This window comes from Colobus angolensis, unplaced genomic scaffold (assembly GCF_000951035.1).
Source record: "Colobus angolensis palliatus isolate OR3802 unplaced genomic scaffold, Cang.pa_1.0 Scaffold113, whole genome shotgun sequence".
Lineage (NCBI taxonomy): Eukaryota > Metazoa > Chordata > Mammalia > Primates > Cercopithecidae > Colobus > Colobus angolensis.
Genome location: NW_012112364.1, coordinates 3,405,244 through 3,411,973, shown reverse-complemented (window position 1 = coordinate 3,411,973; position 6,730 = coordinate 3,405,244). Strand labels below are relative to the sequence as shown.

The 6,730-nt window shown below is 43.3% G+C and overlaps 1 protein-coding gene across 3 annotated transcripts in view; it reads right to left on the bottom strand.

Annotated features, from left to right (window-relative positions):
- Positions 1 to 5,518, bottom strand: part of CENPJ (centromere protein J) — a 43,023-nt gene extending 37,505 nt beyond the window's left edge. For all 3 annotated transcript variants that reach the window (XR_001003633.1, XR_001003634.1, XM_011958665.1), the window contains exon 1: positions 5,333 to 5,518. The gene's annotated coding sequence lies outside the window, so the exon portion shown is untranslated. The remainder of the gene's footprint in view (positions 1 to 5,332) is intronic.
- Positions 5,519 to 6,730: the final 1,212 nt, after the last annotated feature.

The window sequence follows — 6,730 nt, the reverse complement described above, 5'->3', positions numbered from 1 at the left end:
AAAATCTTTTTCTCTTAAATACTTTATTCTCTTGGTAGGACTACGTTTCACTTTAACCACCGCATGGTATAAGATGCTGCTGTACTGAAGCCCGTGTCAGTGCGCATCACCCCTCCAGATTGCAAAGAAACATGTCTGCAATCTCATCAGTGTCAATGGACTGATTCTGTTTGAATAATTTGTTTTCAACACACGGCCATAACACTGTTAAGTGTTTATTTGAATAGTTTCTGAAAACAGTACAAGTTACAGTGATCTGTTTAAATTGTAATTGGTAATTATCTTTGTCCATTTTCTGCTGCTGTAACAGAATACCAGAGAAGAGACTAGGTAATTTATAAAGAAATTTATTTCTCACAGTTCTGGGGCTGGGAAGAACAAGAGCATGGCATTGGCAACTGGCAAGGGTTGTCCCCATGGGGGAAGAGTAGAAAGGCAAAAAAACAGCCTGTGAAAGAGAGGCTGTCTTTTATAACAAAGCCACCCCTGAAATCAGTAACCTACTTCTGAGATAACAGCATTAATCCATTCATTAGGGTGGAGCCCTCATGACCTAATCACCTTTTAACTTTCCCACCTCTCAACACTGTTGCATTGGGAATTAACATTCCAACATGAGTTTTGGGGCGGACATTCAAGTCATAGCAGTAATTAAGTTGAAATATTTAGTATTTTAAATTATAGCATAATAATTATTTTTCTAGTTTGAAAAATAAGTATGAACAATTTTTAAAATTTAAAACAAAGGTACACTTAGATTTTCAGTTGCATGGGGAGTTCTAAGTGTAACTCTGACTTCTCCAAAACTTAACCACCAACAGCCTACTGTTGACTGGAGGCCTTATCGATAACAGGTAACACATATTTTGTATGTTATGTATATTACATATGGTATTCTTACAATAGTGTAAGCTGGAGAAAAAATGATAAGAAAATAATTAAAAATACATATTTATTGGTTAAGTGGAAATGAATCATCATAAAGGTCTTCAGACTTCATACTTGGTGTCTAAAAAACAAACATATAAAAGAGACGCAGGGAGACCTTTATGATGAGCCGCTTCCACTTAATAGAAAAGGTCTTCGTGTCACTAGTCCTCACACTGGACTAGGCTGAGGAGGAGAAAGGGCTGGTTTTGCTGTCTCAAGGAAAACAGATGTGGAAGAAAATCCAGGTATAAGCGAACCCACAAAGTTGAAACTCATGTCGTTCGAGAGTCAACTGTAATTAGTCACCTGTATCAGAACTAAATATCCAACAAAAAAAAGTTTTATGATTTTGAACAGAATCTGAGCTTTAGCTTTGGCCAGTTATAAAAAAGCCTGGAAAGAAAGAGGCTGAGGAGAGAGAAAGAGAAATGAAAAGAAAAAAGAAAATTATTTTCAGATGAAGAGAAGGTAAACAGGTTATCTGAGTTGAGGAAATTGTTAGAATATTGTGCGATTTAAAAAGATATTTTAAGGCCGGGCGCGGTGGCTCAAGCCTGTAATCCCAGCACTTTGGGAGGCAGAGATGGGCGGATCATGAGGTCAGGAGATCGAGACCATCCTGGCTAACACGGTGAAACCCCGTCTCTACTAAAAATACAAAAAACTAGCCAGGCGACGTGGCGAGCGTCTGTAGTCCCAGCTACTCGGGAGGCTGAGGCAGGAGAATGGCGTAAACCCGGGAGGCGGAGCTTGCAGTGAGCTGAGATCCCGCCACTGCACTCCAGCCCGGGCAGCAGAGCGAGACTCCGCCTCAAAAAAAAAAAAAAAAAGAAGATATTTTAACTAAAAGGTTATAGATATTTTCCAAAAAGTGAAAAATTTTCAACTAAGTGACCAACCAATTGTCCACAGACCCTTCTACTAGTATCTAGGTTCAAAGCTGTCAAGAATTACAAGCAGTTGTCTTTAGCTTTATCTGAGTAATGCAATGAGAGACTGACCAATCACCAATTTAGGTGTGTTTTATCTCAAAGATTACCTGAATTTACAAGGAGACGATATCAATTCAAAGCCTTAAAACTGAACCTGTGGCATGGATGTTTTTTGACTTTTTTTTTTTGAGATAGGGTCTCTGTCACCCAGGCTGGAGTGCAGTGGCATGATCACGGCTCAGTGCAGCCTCTACCACCCAGGCCCCAGTGATCCTCCCATGTCAAGCCTCTGGAGTAGCTGGGACCACAGGCATATGCCACCACACCCAGCTAATCTTCTAATTTTTTGTAAAGAGTGGTCCCCATATGTTGCCCATGCTGGTCTCGAACTCCCGGGCTCAAGTCATTCTCCCACCTTGGCTTCCCAAACTGCTGGGATTAGGCGTGAGCCCCTGCGCCCCAGTATTTTATGTCTGACAGAAGAATTTCAGCTAGATATGAAAACATTAGTTTTTTTTTTTTTTCTTTTCCTGAGACAGGGTCTCACAATGTTGCCCAGGCTGAAGTGCAGTGGCACAATCCGGCTCACTGCAGCTTCAACCTCCCGTGCTTAGGTGATCCTTCCATCTCAGCCTCCAGAGCAGCTGGGACTACAGGTGTGTGTCACCACGCCCAGCTACTTTTTTTTTTTTTTTGTAGTAATGGGGTGCCCTTATGTTGTCCAGGCTGATCTTGAACTCCTAGGCTCAAGCCATCCTCCTGCTTCAGCCTCCCAAACTGCGGGTATTACAGGTGTGAGTCACTGTGCCCAGCCTAAAAATCAGTTTCTATCATGACAGATGGTGTCATTTTATAAGGCAAAAAATCTGAATTTAATGAGATTTTTACAACAAGAGACTATTTCCCCCACTGATTCATTCCCCTGTATAACACACATTGAAAATTCTTGTGTTCCATTTCCTGAAGCACAATCCATGAAGAGTATCATGAATATAATTGTTAAAATTGTTCAGTATATACAAATGCTATCAACTGCCAGTTTACAGAACTGTTAAAAGAAATAGAAGACAGTGAACATAATGATGTTGTGTTTTTGCCATTGCTCCCTGGTTGAGTTGTAGAAGAGTTGTATAAGGCTTACTGTACCATTAATTGCAACTGAAGATTTTCTTGGAACAAGATGATTGCCTGCCAACCATTGGATAACCAAAAACAAAAATGCCAGTGTGATGTACATTTTTTCACAGTATCACACTTTGAGAACCACAGCTATTCAGGCATTTAAAAAAACAAAAACAAAAATTGCTGCCACAGACAGTAACAAAAATAAATAATGATGTGTAAACATCAGACAAATGTATACGTTTCTTTTTTTTGAGATGGAGTCTCACTCTGTCGCCCAGGTTGGAGTGCAGTGGTGTGATCTTGGCTCACTGCAACCTCAGCCTCCCGGGTTCAAGCGATTCACCCGCTTCAGCCTCCAGAGTAGCTGGGACTACAGGCACGCACCACCATACCTGGCTCTCTCTCTATATATATACACATATATATATATATTTTAGTAGAGATGGGGTTTTACCATCTTAGTCAGGTGGTTCTCAAACTCCTGACCTCAAGTAATCGATCCACCTAGCTTGGCCTCCCAATTTGCTGGGATTACAGGCATGAGCCACCACGCCTGGCTCATGTTTCCATGTATATGAAGCTGAAGAACAGGCAAAATAAACCCCTAGTTATAAAAGGCATTCTGGTCGTTACCCAGGAAAACGGAGGCTGTCCTGACTGTGTGAAAGCTGATCATACGAATTGGGTCACTCTTGTCATGTCCAACTAAACAATCAAGAAGTGAAGAGGGAAAGGTACTCAGGACACACAGCTTTGCTCCAAGAATGGAATTCTCTGCCAGTCGCTATGCTGAAACTGCCAGTGGTAACCTGAGACCAGTTTGATCCATAGATGCTGAAGTAACTTGTTGCGATTCTAGGATTAATTTTGCCCGTCACCATGGCCCACTCGGTGGGACCTGCTGCCTCCCCAGAACCTCAAAGAGCGACACATACAACAATTCTTTTTTTATAAAACTTCCAGCTTTCTCTTTGTTCTTTGGACATACAGAAGACCACCTGGTCTGTACGCCTGGAATTGCCATTCTTTCTTCCCAAATAAAATGGTAAATTTAGAGATTCATCTCCAAATTTTTATTTTGACTTCAACAACTGGGAAGGTTAATATAGGGGGTGGATACATTTGGGCTGTACACTTAAGATTAGCGCACTTTACTGGATATCTGTTATTCCTGAATAATTTGTAAAAACTTTTTCTAAGCAAATTGATTTTCAGTAGGACACCAATCTAAAAAAATACTTTTTCTTTTTCAACATCAACCACGTAACTTTGCTTACTTTCAATGACTTAGCAGAAAATCTTTTGAAAGCCAAATTCAGAAGGGAGACAAACTACAAGGTCATTTCATAATATGGAAAACTATAAAGATTCCCTACTAGACTGACAAGTGCAAGGAGTCTTGAGATGCAGCACCCAGACATCTGTATCTCCCCCTCCAACTCCCACCAAAAACACCCTCTATACCTTCACTTCAACTTCATGACCGTGATCCTAAAAACATACTTAATGTCAGCATGGAGTATAAAAACAGTTTAACCAGAACCTGCTATTACTGATACTGAGGTCTTGGTAAACGAAGCATTGATAATAAATATGCCGAGATAGGATTAGTATGTGGATTCAGACTTCACAGATATCCAAATTAAAGGACACAGGTGCACGTGTATGTCAAACTCATTAAATGGAATGCATTTAAACATGTGCCATTTTTGTTGTATAGGAATTATACCTAAATAAAACTTTTTAAAAATGTAACAAATTGACAGCCTTGAAACCTCCAGAGAGCGCTATATAAACATTCTTTAAAGCAATATGAAAAAAAGATAAATTCTCTGCACGGTGAGGGAGGCGAGTGGATACAAACAGCAAATTCGAAGCCACTCTTAGACCGTGAAAAGTTGGCTAGTTGGTTTGGGAAGTGATTTAGCAGTCCCCTAAAATACAACACGTCCTTGAAAGCCACGGATCCACACGAAGCTTCCAGAGGCAAGCCCTTGACAAAGCCGGGCCAGACCGGCCCTGAGGCCGGCCAGCAACGCTACTTCACCACCCTGCTCCACGGGACTGCGGCTGCCGCGCTGCCCACAGGAACTCAAGTCCCGCCACAGCCAGGACAGACTGACACCCCAGAGAGGGCGGCTTCCCCGGCTTTGGGAACAAAGCAGCGCGAACGGGGGAAGCCACTGAACTGCCATGAACCGCAGTGCTCCCCAGCGCCCCGCTCCCTCCGCGCCCCGCCGAGACAACCCCGAGGGCCGAGCGGAGCCCTGCCAGCCCACCGCCGTCCTTCTCCGGCGCGGGGCGACGGACAAACAGCTCCTCCGCTCCTTTCGCCCACAAATTACCGCTCCGTGAAGGCCGGGCCGCTCAGTACCATACACCGACGCCTGAATCTCCACAGCGTTTACAAACGAGCCGCCACAATCACCGCCTTCGTCGGAGCCCCGCCCCCGTGCCGAGGGCCTGTGGGAAGTGAGGCTCTCACCCGCGTCTCTGCGCTAAAGCGCAGGCACCGCTGAGCCCAGGGAAACTACAACTCCCAGTGACGCCACAGCGATGGGCGTTCCCCGGCGGGGGACGGACGGCGCGCCGGCTTCCGACTAGCAGCGGGCCAGTGGTGGCGCAGGCGGGCGGCGTGGCGGGACGGAAAACCGTTTCCGGGACAGACCTTCCGTGGTGGGCGTCGCTCCAGGCTCCGACACTTAGAAAACTAAAGGGAGCGCCTAAGGGAGCGATGGATCTCCCCGTTCCCAGCAAAGCAGGGAGCACAGAGGCTCAAAGCTAACCTAGAGCCCGACCGACGCTTTAGGAGGTGTTTTGGGGTTTTGTTTTGTTTTTTTCCTATTTCCGTATGGTCTATTTTGTCGGTTTTTTTGGTTTGATTTGGTTTTTTTGTTCTCCGCTTTGGCTGAGTGTGACTTAGTAAAGGAGAAAAGCGGCATTTCATAAGACGAAGATAACCCTGTGAGAATTCACTACAAAATAGGCATCGCTCATCTCGCCTCAAGTGGCTGATCGGTGGTTTGGCAGAGTGTGTCCATTAGATTCGGAAACTAGTTTGAATACTGACAGTGCAGAATTAAAGAAATTTTGTTTTGTTTTGTTGTAACTGCCACGGCCCTTTCATCTAGGAAGTTGCAGCACCGTGAGTTACCGCAGTTCTGCATACCTGGCTTCTGTGTCTGATTAAACAGCAGGGCCAAGTAAAATGTTTAAAGAAATCAAATGAAGTGCCATTTATAACCCTTACAACTGAAACAAAGACCGCGAGTTAAAGACAATATTTCACAGAAATTTGGCCCTTCAAAATTTGTTTTGCTTTCTACTTCAAAAAGAGTCTACTTCTCTAAATCAAGATTTTGGTTTTGCTTCTTTTTTCAATTTTTCTTTCTAATTTTCATTGCGGGTGAAGAAGCTAAAGCCAGAGACTTCCAAGATGACACAGCTACTTAAGATGCCGGACGAGGCCCAGATCTTCCTTTTCATTTAGGATAGCTCTTTGGCTTGAAAGCGTGCCCAAAAGGCTCATCATTCTTCCTAAAATGTGTTTCTTTAAGGATAGTCACAATAGCCTCTCTTTTTTGTGCCTGTATTTTATTCTTATGTTTTTATTTTAATATAGTATGTAGTGCCACATGGTTTGTTGACTGAATAAACAAATGAATCTTTTACCACACTCAAGTCTCAACTGGTTGTTAAATTAAGGTTCTAATATGTAAGTTTTCACCTGTAGCCCATGTAAT